The 15,964-nt window shown below is 37.7% G+C and overlaps 1 long non-coding RNA gene across 1 annotated transcript; it reads left to right on the top strand.

Moving 5' to 3' along the window:
- The first annotated feature begins 1,606 nt into the window (after positions 1-1,606).
- LOC122890060 lies at positions 1,607-7,053 on the top strand. Its single transcript, XR_006381035.1, has 3 exons — positions 1,607-1,694; positions 5,237-5,238; positions 7,044-7,053. It is a non-coding gene; the product is annotated as an uncharacterized LOC122890060 (long non-coding RNA).
- Positions 7,054-15,964: the final 8,911 nt, after the last annotated feature.

Consider the following 15,964-nt stretch of genomic DNA (forward strand, 5'->3'; position numbering starts at 1 on the left):
CAATAGTGAAAAAGGAGAGCTGGTATCTACTCAGGGGACCAGATAAGTCCAGTCATGTAGAAGGAATTCAAAGAGAGAGAGAGAGAGAGACTGAAAAGTGAGCCTGAGTGGGACTGAGTCAGAACCTCACCAACCAGTAGGTTTTGGCACTTACCATCTCTTGCCTAATGCTGCAGTGACTTCTGTCCTATCTTCCAATCTCTATTCTTCTCCCTTTGAATCCCTTGTTACAAATTATCAGAGAGATCTATCTGGTCATGTCAATCCTGTACTTAAAACCTATCAATGGCAACCAATTTTTCATAGGATCTATCCAACATTTAAATATGCCAAGGTCATCCCAAACTTGGCCATTTCCTTTGTTTCCAACCTTAAGTGTTCTTCTCTTCCCGATTTTCTCTCTCTTCTATTAAGATGAACTATACAAAGTCTGCATGTAAATATGATTAAGAGCAGTCAAGAGTAGAATTTGATAATGTTCAACCTGTTAGGAAGATGGAAGGGCTTGTAATTTTCCAAAAGGACCACTGCTGTGTCAGGTACCTGCATCTGCACATATGGTTCCTTCAGCGTTCATTAACCCCATAGATATGTATTAGGTGCATAGAATGTGCTCTGTCTCTTCCAAGGGTTGGGGAAACAGAGGTGTATAAATTGCACAGAATCCCTGCCTCTTTGCATTAGAGTGAGGGAGGTGGACAATGAACACCTGCATGGAAACAGTAATATCAGGTGAGTGATAAGAGCTACTAAGAGAAACAAGCAGGGTGGAGAATAGAGGCTAGTAGAGGAGGGAGTGCAAATTATAGTCCTGTGCACAGAGCTCCCGTCCTCCCAATCCCCATTCCCCAATTTTGTTAATTTTTAGCAGTCTGCTAGAGTATCACCTCTTTCACATGTGGGCACTCTCTACTTCACAAGATTCCATCCAGACACAGCGGGGTTTAGTAACCTCACCTAGAAGAACATTAGCCTTCTAGAGGCTGATATCATGATGTCCTCTAATCCCTAAATGTGGTGCAATTGAAAGAACATAGATTCAAATTCAGACCTATGTTGAGTCCAGGTCCCTCCTTTTATTGGAGCCTTGGTTTGCTCCACTACACAGTTAAAACGCAAATACTCTTTGCTTCATGAGGTTTCTGTCTTGAATGTGAAATCACTTTGAGAATTACAAATTACATTACTAATTTTAAAGTGCTGTACAAATGTAACTAGGTATTATTTCTATGTTACTTAATGATCAACCAGTGATACTTTTAAGAGAAGCCAGATCATCCCAATAGCTTCCCAACAGTAAAAACTAGCTTATAACTAAATGAGCCACTCATTCAAAAAAATTTATTGCATATGTTCTATGTGGCAGACATTGTTCCACGTGAAGGGCACAAAAATCACTTTTTCTTCATAGAACTTATTTATATTTTATTTTGGAGGAAATAATGTAAAAAATGCAGATGATTATAATAGGTATTGCTAAACAGCCTGGCATGATAATTTCTAAACTCAATTTGACTTTCCCTAAGCCTTTCTCTTACATTAGCCATTGTATGTAAGGTTTTCCACCAATTAAATCTATCTGAAATCACCAAGTATTAAATTATATGGCCTCAGGAGATATAAACATAAGTAGTTTAATACAAAAAAAAAAAAGTCATGGTAAAAAATAACAAAGAATTATCCCCAGGAGAAGTGTCAACTTTTCCACAAGGTTAATTAATCACTGCAAATGAGTGTAACTGGAACAAGCTACAGATTGATGTTGACTGCAAAGTTACAACTTTGAAAAGCCCAAGCAAATAACAATTTAGCAGTCATAATCACAACACACTCATAATCAGTAAATCTTTAAGAGTACATATGAATTGAAGAAAAAGAAAGCAAAATAAACACCTAATTTATGTGTTGAAAATCTTTGTTATCTGAATGTATTGCTTCACGTTGAATCAAGTTTGTACAATTAAATAACATATTTCATAATACTTTCAACATGGACTTTTTTGTTTTCTATTCCAGATAAGTTATAGGGAAATGTATATCAAATTTTGTGACCCAAACTCCAACTTCATTTTTTTTTAAGATTTTATTTATTTATTTGTCAGAGAGAGAGCGAGAGAAGAGCAAGCACAGGCAGACAGAGTGGAAGGCAGAGTCAGAGGGAGAAGCAGGCTCCCCGCAGAGCAAGGAGCCAGATGTGGGACTCGATCCCAGGACGCTGGGACCATGACCTGAGCCGAAGGCAGCTGCTTAACCAACTGAGCCACCCAGGCGTCCCCAACTTCATTTTAAAATTATGCACAAAGACTTACTGTGAGAAATTAATACTTTTACCTTAACAAAATCAATGAATAAAAATGATCATTGAAATAGAAATGCTTGCTGTATATAGGGACTATTATTGGTAATATATACCAGGGCAGACACATTTTTCTTCAATGACCCAATTTAATCAAATATTAATGAAACTTACCATTAACGTGTATAAGAAACACTTAGATAAGGAGTGGGTATTCCATTGGAGGTCTATCCTCTCTGAAAAATCCATTGAAAAAGTGAGATATTTCTTTTTGGACTCCATGGAAACGATTCAATTTAGTGAATTCTGTATTATTAAGGACCCAATTCTGTATGGTCTAGTGGCAAGAATTAGAGATTTAAAATTAGAAGATGGGCTGAGAGTCCCTAACATGTCACATTCAGTACCTGTAAAATGTAGATGATGAGAAGATGATTATGGTCATTTATATTTTTTCTACTTGACAGGGATGCTCATTTATTCTTTAACAAAATACCATTGCCACCAGAAGACCCATGTGATACCATTATCATATGGTGGATCTTGTGAGAGGAATGCAAAGATAAATAAAGTGTAGGGTCTGAACTCAGCAAGGTTATAGGCAGGAAGAAATGTGGATAAAAAGAATCAGGGCAGAGTTGGATAAGAGTTATGTTGGAGGTTCTAAAGAAGCCCATCGAGGCACACTTAAAAATCAGATTTAGGGGTAAGGTATTATGGAATTTCTCATAAAGGAAGTGATTATGCTTCTCCATGGGCTTTATTTTCTCCAAGTACTAGTCAGTTTACTTGACATCTCCATTTCATTAACTGATGGGCAACTCAAACTTAACACAAACCCAAGAGACTTTTGCCCCTTTCCCACATAAACTTTCAGTCTTCTCCATCATAGTAAATAAAACCTACACGTTTCCAACTACTTCCAACTACGTTTACAACTAATCAGGTGTAATTTTTTTCTCTCCCTTCTATTTTACATTTGATTCAATGGCATGGAGTTCCTTTAAAATATATTCTGAATTTGCTCACTCCTTAGCATCTTCAAAGCTCTAGCATCAAAGCAAGCTACCCTTCTCTCTCCTAGCTAACTTCAGGGAGCTGAAACCAGTCTCCCTACTTCCACTCTCCACATAACAGAATTCTCTTTATAAAGGTTCATCAGATTGCCTTGTTCTTCTGCTTAAAACTCCAAATGGTTCCTTTTCACACCAAGCAAAATAAATCACCTATAATCCAAAGTTTCTGTTAAGCTCCTTCATAGCTTTCCCAGGAAGACTTCTCTGAATGCCATCAAGATAGCTGGGTCAGGTGTCCCCTCCCCAAGTCCCCGATTCCACAATTTTGTATGCACATCACACTCACTGCCCTTTCCACACTGCACTGCAATGTATTCCCAACAGGCTACAAGCTCCTTGCCTATCTTATACGTGGGGAGACTCGTGAGGGTAGATGCAACACTATTTCTTTTATATCCCTTGTACCAGCATAATTTATGGAACAAACAGCGATTATTATTTCTGTACCTATATATTTGTGGGAGTTTTAAATTATCTCTAACAGGTCACGGTTTCCTTGTGCAAAACTCAATAACTCCTTCACTCTACACAAAAAAACTGGGATTAACATTTTCATCTGCCAAAGAAAGTTATGGAAAATCTTTTTCACTGGCTAAGTGCTCATTCATTACTCCTTTTTTCATGCTCATCTCGACTCTAGAAAGAAAAACTCAATTTCCTGCCTCCCTTGCAGCTTGAGAAGCTATTTTTGTGTAATAGCTTCTCAAAATACACAAATACACAAAATACACAAAAATCTGCCAATAAAATGAGATCTATATTCTGCTAGGTGTGTCCATGACCTCCATCCATTCTTATTCTGAAGCAGTGGGGGATTTGGTGGAAATTAATTCTGAGTTCAAAATGCTCTGTAAATCTTAGAAGGCAAATATCTCAGTAGAATGAACCAGAAAAATACTAATTAAAGGACCTGGATGGAATCTTAGCCATGAGAGTTTGAGAAGAGAGAAGGATAGGAGGAACTCAAAACACTTAAAATTTTGCTTTCACCTATGTGAAGAGAATGGAGGCATATCAGAAGGGACAATGCTTAATTAAAAAACAGATGGCCACATATGTTCAAAACTAAAGATTGACGATGCATACTTCTTCTAAAGTATTCATCATGGTGAGTCTTAATATACAAAGCTTCTCTGTTGAAAGGTTCCTCTAATTTCTGACCTTCAGAGTTTTTGTCCTTTCAGACACTGAGTTTGTTTCCCTGCAAGTAGAACCTGATCCAGGAATTTGTTTGCAGGTAGTTTATTTGGAAAGTAATCCCAGGGAGTCAGAATGAGGATGTGGGAAAACTAAATCAGCAGGGATGAAAGCTGATAGGAGAGTTATTTCTGCTATAGGGAGATGAGTTTGGTTTGGGGAAGCCTCTGGAGAGTCAATACATCCCAGAATTTCTGCCCAAAGGAAGGGAAGCTGGGGTAGTATATCCATTGGCTCCTATCTTGTGTTGGTTGAGCGTTGTCTCTGGGGCATTAATGAATCTGGTCTTCTGGGCTACACTTTTGCTGAGGTCTCTCTGACTCCCACACTTCAGAAAAGTCTATCTTCCAAGGCAGAAAGTGGCAAGCCTGGCATTAGACATGGGCTTTGTCATCATTTGAGTGTGAGCTCATGTAGGATTGTCCAGCACTGTGTGTGAACTCAGAGGTGGGCTGAAGGAGTGTGCTGTGAGACACAGAGTCCATCTACTACAGGCAGAAATTCTTACCCTTAAGATGCTACCAAATTCTGTTTCTAGTTCCTGGCCTCTGGTACTTCCTAATGGACAGTTCAGAAAAGCATTCCATCTTTCAGACATGTGACCTCATCAAATCTTAAAATGTCTTTCCTCTAATACTGTTGGTTCCTGCAAGGGAGACACAATCAGTGGTTGAATATCACCAGTTCTGGACAATGAGCCCCTGTCCTTCTCAAGCCCCTTGGAGTGATTTGGGGTCTGGAACCTTCCCTTTGCCTCACCTCCTGCCACCAAAGAGCTTCTGCTTTCATCATAATCATCGACTGCCTAGAAATTTTCATGTGCCAGATGCCATGCTAAGTGATTCATAGGCATGACCTTATTTCATTCTTACAGCAGCCTTTGTAGGGGTTTCATCGTGGTCTCCATTTCTTAGCCAGGAACTGAATCTCAAAAGGAAACTGTGCAAGTTGATAGGTGGTGGAGTTAGGGTTTGAATCCAGTTCATGAAACCTCCTAAAACTGTGGTCTCAACAAAGATACCTCCCAGACCCTATGTTTAATCTCCACCATACCAATGTCACTCACCAATGTCACTCACTTGGCCTTCACACCAGACCCTAGACTGTGCTCCACTACTGAATTTGAGGGCTGGTTACATTGAGGTCACTGAGGTCTGTTAGAGTAAGCCCTCACTTTCCCTCTGGAATTTCCTCCCCTTTGATAGATGTGTATCTGCTCTCTGTCTTGAATGTCCCCAATTAGAGTGACTTCATGGCTTCTCTTAGCAGTGTGTTCCATTGCCTAACTGCTCCCAGTGGTCTAACATTTTCCCTGATATTTAGCTTTGATATTCCTCATTGCAGCTTACAGCTTGTTAATTCTCATTCTGCCCTTGTTGATTAATATGAAGACTGATTCCTGCCCTTCTCACAATATCTTTTTATGAATGTGTCGGCAGAATGATGGCTCCCTTCAGCGGCCGTTCCTCCAGCATGAGCTGTTCCAGTTCTATTAACTTCCCCACAGAGGTCTCTCTCTCCAAGCCTGGGACTATTTGTGTCCCTCTCCTCTCAACTGTGTCAATTAGCCTATGTCCTTGGATAATTTATAGTGTCCAAAAGGGAGGCCAGGCATGGAGAGGCAGCCAACTCCAGGCAGAGACAGGCATGATGCTGTTGAAATTCACTTACTCCTTTTGCAAAGTGATATCTTAATTATTTTTTCCCTGAGGCAGACAGCCAAGATTTCTCCCTCTCAATGTCCTTTTTATGAACTTGAAATTATAGACTGTGGGAGCTGATTTAGACTCTCTGGATCATCTCCCTTATTTGAAAGTGAACAAATTGAGGTGTAGAGGAAACGAGGAGAGTGACCATGGCTACTCAGAGTTTTAGTGGTGGAGTGAGAATGAGTATCAGCTCTGCAGTCTTCCTGGCCGATATTCATTTCAGTGCAACTTTCAGACTGCGTTTGTGAAAATATGATACCTGGCTCCACCAAAACAAATATTTAGAAGTGTGGTGTCACTGCAGGCAATGGAGCAAAAAGGTGCATGGAAAAGAGAGGTGTATGGCATCTAATGCTGAGGAAAACAAAAATGGATGTGACCAGTGGAGTTGGAAGTGGAGGATCTCATGACGGGGTGAGGAGCACTTCTTGTGGAGAAATGGGGACATGAATGGATGATGTTGATTTGAGAAAATAAGGAGTACTAGTGGAAAGTTATGCAGACTTCTGAGAGGGCTTTTTGAGAAAACATTTCAAGATGGTGATGTAATAAAATATAATGGTTAAGACAACAGATTTTGGAGACATATCTTGAAAGAAAAGAAACAGTCAACAAAACAAAGAGGCAACCCACAAAATGGGAGAAGATATTTGCAAATGACAGTACAGACAAAAGATTGATATCCAGGATCTATAAAGAACTCCTCAAACTCAACACACACAAAACAGACAATTATATCAAAAAATGGGCAGAAGATATGAACAGACACTTCTCCAATGAAGACATACAAATGGCTATCAGACACATGAAAAAATGTTCATCATCACTAGCCATCAGGGAGATTCAAATTAAAACCACACTGAGATACCACCTTACACCAGTTAGAATGGCCAAAATCAGCAAGACAGGAAACAACATGTGTTGCAGAGGATGTGGAGAAAGGGAAGCCCTCTTATACTGTTGGTGGGAATGCAAGTTGGTGCAGCCACTTTGGAGAACAGTGTGGAGATTCCTCAAGAAATTAAACATAGAGCTTTCCTATGATCCTGCAATTGCACTACTGGGTGTTTAACCCCAAAGATACAGATGTAGTGAAAAGAAGAGCCATCTCTACCCCAATATTTATAGCAGCAATGGCCACAATCACCAAACTGTGGAAAGAACCAAGATGCCCTTCAGCGGACGAATGGATAAGGAAGATGTGGTCCATATACACTATGGAGTATTATGCCTCCATCAGAAAGGATGAATACCCAACTTTTGTAGCAACATGGACTGGACTGGAAGAGGTTATGATAAGTGAAATAAGTCAAACAGAGAGAGTCAATTATCATATGGTTTCACTTATTTGTGGAGCGTAACAAATAACATGGAGGACAAGGGGAGATAGAGAGGAGAAGGGAGATGAAGGAAATTGGAAGGGGAGGTGAACCATGAGAGACTATGGACTCTGAAAAACAACCTGAGTGTTTTGAAGCGGTTGGGGGTGGGAGGTTGGGGGAATCAGTTGGTGGGTATTAGGGAGGAAAAGGATTGCATGGAGCACTGGGTGTGGTGCAAAAACAATGAATACTGTTACCCTGAGAAGAAAAAAAAAAAAAAAAGAATATTGCCCAACCCCCCCCCCAAAAAAAAGGCAACAGATTTTGGAATAAACAAACCATGATTTGATTCCATGGTCTGCTATCTACTAGGTATGTGTGCTTAGTCAGTTTACCTAACCTCTCTGAGCTTATTCACTTGTCCATAAAATAATAATAACAAAACAAAAATAAACATTATATCTATAACATATTAATTATAGTGATATAATATATGTCCATGCATTATACATTTATTATGTTATATATATCATATGATGTCATATGCTGCATTGTGTTTTATATATATATATATAATATTAAATAATAATAAAAGTTAAAAATAATAATGAGATCTACTTCTTAGGGCTTATGTGATAGTTAAATGTGATGGTGACCCCAAAAATTCTCAATATTTTGTGACACATGGTAAATGTGTAACAAATATTAGTGGCAACAATCGGTATTTATTTACCCTTTTACCATTGTCATCATCATTACTCCACTGAGGCTAATTCAAACCCTGATTTCATTTCTGGAGTTTTCTTCCCGGCTGCACAGTTTCTTGCTTTTAGCTGGTAAAGCTCTCCTCTCTCCCCTCCCTCGATTTTTCAGAGAAAACACAGACCATCAGATGGGAAGTAATTCAGTTTGCTTTCCTTATAAAAGACAACTTCTCTAATTTTTATGCATTCCTTTTAACTTAATTCCATGTGAATAATTTTTTTAAAGTTCTATCTAAGTTTAAATCTTTTGACACTGACTCCAGTCTCAGGGCTTTTTCTGTGATGCTGTTTTGCTGCATGATAACTTCCATCTTCCATGCTTTATCCTGCTATAAGCTATCTTTTTCTCCAGAACATGCTTGCCCAATAGTGAATGCCCTAATTTTAGTATCTTTTGCAATATGATTGACTTTCCCAATAGTGAATGTCTTAATTTTAGTATCTTTTGCAATATGATCGACTCAGAATTTCCCAAATCAAATCTTGTTTCCTTTTTGCTTGTCAGTTCCTCCCTCAGTTTACCTTTTTTCTCTTTCATTTCACTGTAAGCAGCAGGAAAAACTGGGCCACACATTCAATATGCCGCTTAGAAATCCCCTCAGCTAAATACCCAAGTTCATTCATTCATTGCTTGCATGTTCTGTGTCCCACACAGCTGTAGGACACAATTCCATGAAGTTGCTTCTCTGTGTAACAGGGAGTACCTTTTATCCGGATTCCAGTAACACATTCCGCATTGTCTTCTGAGGCCTCATCATCAGTGCCTTTATTCTTCATATTTCTACCATGTTTAAGGCAATCTAGGGCAATCTAGGTTGTTTTTTTTTTTTTTTCCCTATTATTCATCTCAAGCGTCTTACACTCTCTACTTATTTGCAATTCCAACGCCAATTCCACATTTTGGGGAATTTGCTGTAACAGCACCACACTCTTTTGCACCAAAATCTGTAGTAGATTGTTGTGGCTGCTCTAACAAATTGATGGCTTAAAACGATAAAAATTTATTAGGATTCTGGAGGTCAGAAGTAAGAAATCCACAAGAGGTGAACCAAAACCAATCCGTCCTTAAGGCTGCACCCTTCCACAAGTATGAGGGAAGAATCTGTCCTATAACTCTCATCATCTGGTGGCTACCATCATTCCTTGGCTTGTGGCTCCTTCATTCCAGTTTTGTTTCCATGATCAGATTGCCTTATCCTCTTCTTTATGTGTCAGATCTCTCTACCTCCTTCTTATAAGATCACATATTATTGCATTTAAAGCCCACCCAGATAATCCAAGTTAATCTCCCCATCTCAAGATCCTTAATCTAATCATGTCTGCAAAGATGCTTTTCCCATATAAGGTAACATCTGAAGTTTCCTGATGTCTTTGGGACAATTATTCAGCCTATTTTATAACCAAATCCATCATCAATGCATACAATTTTTTTCTTTTTTTTTTCACCTCACAAGATTTTTAAAAAGAAGTCAATAACAACTATTGACACAAACACATAAAATTGCTAATCACTGTGGCTATGCATTGTATGAGACATCAGATGTGAATGAACTCATTTGATCATCAGAATGGCACTTCTTGGTTATATTATCATACCCATTCCATGGTTAAAGGCAAAGAACAATGAATCATATAACTAACATGTGGTAGACAAGTAGTGAAACTGAAATTGTCTGATTCTGAAGTCTGAGTTTTCCTTGTGCCTAATCTACTCTGTTCCATGAGCTTTGTTAGCAGGGCCTTTGGAGGTTTGAGAGATGTCATGCACTAAGAAAATAAAGAAGCCTTACAAGTGTGAGACTTAAGAATGATGAAAATTTTTTATTTAGCTTCTTTCAACAATGAAGCTGCTCTCATTCATTCTTGGCAGTCTGTTACATGTGTGTGGCCATGGGTGTGCTTTCAGCTGACCGCATTGGTCACTGGGCTGTGACCACACAATTCACAGATGGAGTTAGAAGCTCAAAGAAGTCTTCATACACACAGGGCCTTCTCAGAAATATTCTCAGTGACCACACCCTATCTATCTTCTTAGGTTTAATGAGTTGAGTTTAGGAAATATCTTGGTCTGGCTCTAGCCTTTCATTCCTGCTTAAGCGTTCAATTTTCCTATGCTAATTGTCCTGAAAAATAGGACGCATGTCTTGGCTTATGTCTAGAATGAAGGTAAAACAAGTTCATATTTAAATAAAACACAGGTAAAAAACTTTAAGAATGCCAAGATAGGTAGAGGTGAAGGGAAATGATGGGGTAAGAAAAAAGTGGATAGGATTTTCAGTTCTATGGGTAGGTTTAAAAAGGAAATGGTAGTTATGGTTGGTCCATAAATATAAGTAAGACTTGGCTACTTAAGGATTATAAGATATGCAGAAAGGAAAAGACACTTTGGCTAGATTGAAGGGCAAGAAAATATAGAACAACTGACTTCATTTGACTTAAGTAAAGTGTCAGGAAGGAAAGAAGGGAGAATTAAGTTTAGGTGTGTAGGTTCAGGATTGTCAGGTCATCTTTTGGATGTTGAACTTCATTTTGTTTGAAATGTGGAGTGGCAGATGAGTCACTTCATCAAAGATATTCTTACTGCAATAAAAATCTGACAACTGTTGGTGGAATGGGTTAGATGGGAAGAGACTACTGGCAAGGAGACAGTTTAGGAAGCTATTATAATTCAGGCAGGAGGTAATGATGACTTACACCATGGGAACGATAAGAAAAGGAGAGACAAAGGAATGAGGACCCAGCGTACTGCAAAACTAAAACTCACAGGATGTGGCAGCTGATTGGTTATGTGGGTTAAGGAAAGAAGAATGAGTTCAGAGTTCTAGCTTAGTTGATACAGATATACCAGCTAAGTTTCTTTGCAAGTGACAAGATGTACACTGACTCACTTTAACAAAATGTATTTTTTAATAAAATATTTATTTAAAGGATTTAAAGATGACTAATAGATTGAACAGACACATTAAAGTCAAGGACTTAGAAAGGACAGGAATGAGCAGACTCTAGGAATAAAAGCACAGCTTACTGAGACCACATTCTTCAGGATGGATCAATTTGAACCATTTAACACACTTTATCATTCCATTAAAGACCTGAATTCAAGGGGCATCTGGGTAGATCAGTCAGTAAAGTGATATACTCATAATTTAAGCTCAGGTCATGATCTCATGGATCATGAGATTGAGCCCCCCGTCAGGTTACCGGTTCAGCAGGGAGTCTGTTTGAGATTTTTCTCGTTCCCTCTACCTCTGCCCTTCCCTCACTGTTCTCTCTTTCTCAAATAAATAAATAAATAAATAAATCCTAAAACAAATCCAAGTTCCATAGAATTAGGGGAGAAGTGGAAGGGAGTTAGATTGGGTGATTGCATGCCTACTCTTTGACCAGGAAGAAGACAAGACAGCTTGGCTAATATACCTATCAACACTGCATGCAATAGATAAAAGTAGTTGCTTAAAGGAAGCTTGAATTGTTACCATTAGAAGCAGGGCAGAATGCTGACTAGTTGAAAACAAAGGGTATACACTTCTGAGAGATAAAAATCATTTAGAAAACTCAGGTTTTGGAATCAAGATGTGTGAAAATTACTTAAGTTCTCACTGTAGAGATTATTAAGAACAAATGCACATAATAATAGCACTAAGTGGTTTGCCTCTTGCTCCTTTTTGGGAAAAAACCATCTTTGGTTGGGGTAAATTATATTAAGGAAACATCCATTTATTCTTAGTTTACTAAAGTTATTTTCTGAAATGGCCATAAAATACTGCCAAATATATATTTGACAATGTTGTATTCTTTTTTTTTTTTTGACAATGTTGTATTCTTATTTACCATACTGTGAGCTAAATTTGCTAGAATTTTAGAAAGGAACTGGAATGACATTCATTAAGTGACTATATCTATACTTAGATGTGTTTTCATTTTTAATTCTAGTCTCACTTTGTTATGTTTCATATCCCACATTATTCAGATTTAGCCCGATATATTTAGCAGTACCTTTCTTTATTTTATCTGAAACAGTTTAAATGATTAAATAATCTATAACTTCAACTTGAAAACACAGGGGCATAAAATTATATGAAATTTGAGTCATTTGAGCAGCAATTTGTTTTACACTTTTCCCCCTCTTATTCCATGGTTGTTGGGCATATTAGGCTTTCTAAATCTTCTTGTGTAAGTTTTGATAATTTACAATTCTTTCAGGGAATGTATCTTACCAAGATGTACCAAACTATTAGCATAGAGTCATCTGGATATAAAATAGGGAGAACATTTAAGAAGAAACTTGAAAATGTATAAAATTTGTGCATGTTTGTGTACATGTGTGTGAATGTACACATCCACATGTGTGTGAATCTGTAGTGTTTGAATGAGACTGGCAAGACCTGGGATGAAAGCAGGCAGAGGAAAGTAATAGAGCTATGTTAGGATCTGACAATAGAATAAAAATAATAGTAAATGAGAAACACTAAGAATAAAGCCAAGAAGTAGGAGGTTGAACATCAGCATTAAATGCAATCAAGAAGATCAGAATTCAAGAAAAGAAGAATAGGTCCTGGTGTGATGGGCAGAATGACAGGTGATCAAGAACCAAAATTCTGGATGCTGAGAAGTTTCCAGAGGAATATTTCAATATCTTGTGCTTCAGAAGAACACAGAGAAATATATTAGTCATAGATCTTTTGATTAAAACAAAACGAAACAAAAAGAAAAAGAAAACAAACAAAAAACACAAGCCTGCCAGGTTAGTCAAAGAAAATGGATTGGCTCATGTGACTCAAAGCTATACAAGGGTTAAGACTATCTGGCTAAGATAAAATCTGTTTATTCCTTTTCATTTCTTGTCTCTGCTTTTAATTCTCTTGGCTCCCATTTCAGGCAGGCCAGCTCTATGCAATGGTAAAGATAACTCTAGAAGTTCCAGGCTTTCTTGGAACTTTGTGTCTGTGTAATATATCAGATACTGTGACTATGCCTTATACAGACTGTTGTACAAAATTCTCAAGGAGATTTTGATCTGCTTAGTCATGTTATCATCCTTGCATTAATGCTATGGCCGGGAAGAATAAAGAATGAAAGAGACGAGTCTCCCCAAAAGATAAGTATTTCTCCCCAAATAATTCTAACTTTTTTTAATGTATATTTTTATATTCATATATAAACAGAAATAATATAGACAGAATAGAGAAAACATCAGGGATATTCTGTAAATTGATTAGTTGAGGGTTTGACTGGGACAAAGTAATTCATAAAATAATTCACAACTAGGAAATTAAGCCCTATCATAGAATTTCTTGAATTTCCTGGCAAAGGTGTTTGGTATTATTATTTAAGCAATCAAACACCATTGAAGATATTTGAATAGGCAAATATGTTATGTAATATCTATCTAGAAAGTTGGCCACCAATAATTCCTCTCATTCCAGTATATGCATGCTGCTCCTCTCATGAAAAGGTAGAGTCTACCTTCCCACCATTTGAATCTATCTGACCTTGTGATTTGCTCTAATTCACATAATATGGTAGAAATGAAGTTCTGGGTCTTCCAAGCATACATTTTCATAGGACTTATAGTCTTCAGTTTTGCTGGGAGGGAGACCCATGCGCTGTGAAAAAATGGTTCAAAATATCCTGCTGGGGAGATAAACCACAAGAGAGAGCTAGACCAGGAGGTAAGGAACCAAGGCATTTCTGCCAACATCTAGAACCAAAATGATAGATGTAAGGACAGCTATCTTGGGTATTCCAGCCCCAGTCAAGTTACTCCAGGTGACACCTTGAGAAGAGAAAGATCAAGTTTTTCAGGTCAGTCCCAAGTCTTTCATTCCAGCTAAAGCCCCAGCTATCATGAAGAAAGGATGACCCTGCTTGCTGAGCTTTGATTGAATTCCTGACCCAGAGTGGTGAACAAATAAAATAGCTTTTGATTTAAGCCATTAAGTTTAGAGTTTTGTTATGCAGAAATAGATAAATGATCCACCATGTGAAAAAAAAAAAAAGAAAAAAAAAACAGCTCATTAATCTGAATACAATCTGGTTCATTCATTATAAGGGGAGAGAACTAAGGTAGGGAAATAGAACATTTCATTGTCATAGCCCAATGTTAGGTGATGAAGTCATGAACTGCGGCAACTGGAGAGATGAACTAAATGAACTTAGTTCTTGCTTGTGAGAATGTAACCAGGCTCTTGACTATCTCTGGATTTTTAATAGCACATCCTGTTGCCTGGGAGATAGTAGGTGACTTGTACAGTTGAACAAACAAATGAATGAAATTTGTTTTACCTTTTTCTATCTATCCATTTCAGTATCTTCTAATGGCTGAGAATTAAAAAAATAAAGTTAAGCACAAATGTGCACACAAGTACACTCACATTTGCTGCTTAAGAGTAGTAATTATTCTTGTAAATGTTTTAGTAGGAGTAGATTAAAATTTATGGTGAAAATAAATATAGTAGCTGGATTTGTGGGCTATTAATGTCTAAATTATATCTAGCTCCTGGGAAACATATGCACTATGGGAGCATTGGTGGAAGGATTTAGATCTGAGTCCATACATCTGCTTTCTCACTAACTATGTGACTTTAGATAAGTCACTTAACTTCTCTGTAGCTCATTGACATGGTAATTTTGTGCTTTGTGGGATTGTTGAGAGCATACAATGAAATGCATTGATAAATGAAACTGGAGATGCCTGGCACATTGCTGGCATCTAAAATATGTTAGTAGAGTGAAACAGGGATTTAAAAATGATATATTGTATGCCTAAATTATTATTATAAGTCTCTTTTTATTAATTACACTGCCAAGTACATTCTTTTCATTTCACTCTTTTACTTTTTAATTAGACTTTTCCCCTTTATTAGCAAGAAAAAGAACCTATTTTTAATTAATTCTTCTGACTACATTTCCAGGGTTACCTTAAGTAGCTGAGTAGAATCTTAGACATATGAAATAATGACCCAATTTAAATTGCTGTGTTTTTGTAAAGCACTGGAAAAGAGGAAAGCACTTCAAAGTAATTAACATGAACATGCTCAATTACGTTTCTGTATAGGACGCCAACACCACTGCCTGGAAATTCTGAAATTAGGAACCTCAGAATCCCCCATTGCTAACACAATGGGGTCCTCAGGTATCCCCCTATTTTCTGTCAAGATGGTCTTTTAGGGAATTATTAAGTATTAAAAGGTTAAAAACTAAGAAAACAGTAGCAAAAAGGGGTAAAAAAGTTCTCCCATCAGGCCAATGGGTGGAAGGGTAGGGTCACTGAATGTGGCCTTATTTCTGCTGGCCATGTTTCTTTCCTACCCAAGCTCCAAAGTAAGCGGACTGTGTAAGCAGGAATGAAATACACAACCCCCTTGTGACTGTGAGCAGCAAAGCATTCTCCGTTTGTGGTTTTCTTCAAATGAGGCTGCTTGGAATATGTGTTTGAAAACACTGAGACTCTTTATTAATCAAGCACTTCACTCACCCTGCCAGCATAACGTTTCATTGATGTCAAAACTCCCTTAAAAATGGTTTTGGAGCCACTTCTTGTACACAGACTTCAACAGAAGAAATATTTTTGGAATTGTAAATAGAATAATTGAGGCAA

The sequence above is a fragment of the Neovison vison genome, chromosome 11 (genome assembly GCF_020171115.1).
Source record: "Neovison vison isolate M4711 chromosome 11, ASM_NN_V1, whole genome shotgun sequence".
Taxonomy (NCBI): domain Eukaryota; kingdom Metazoa; phylum Chordata; class Mammalia; order Carnivora; family Mustelidae; genus Neogale; species Neogale vison.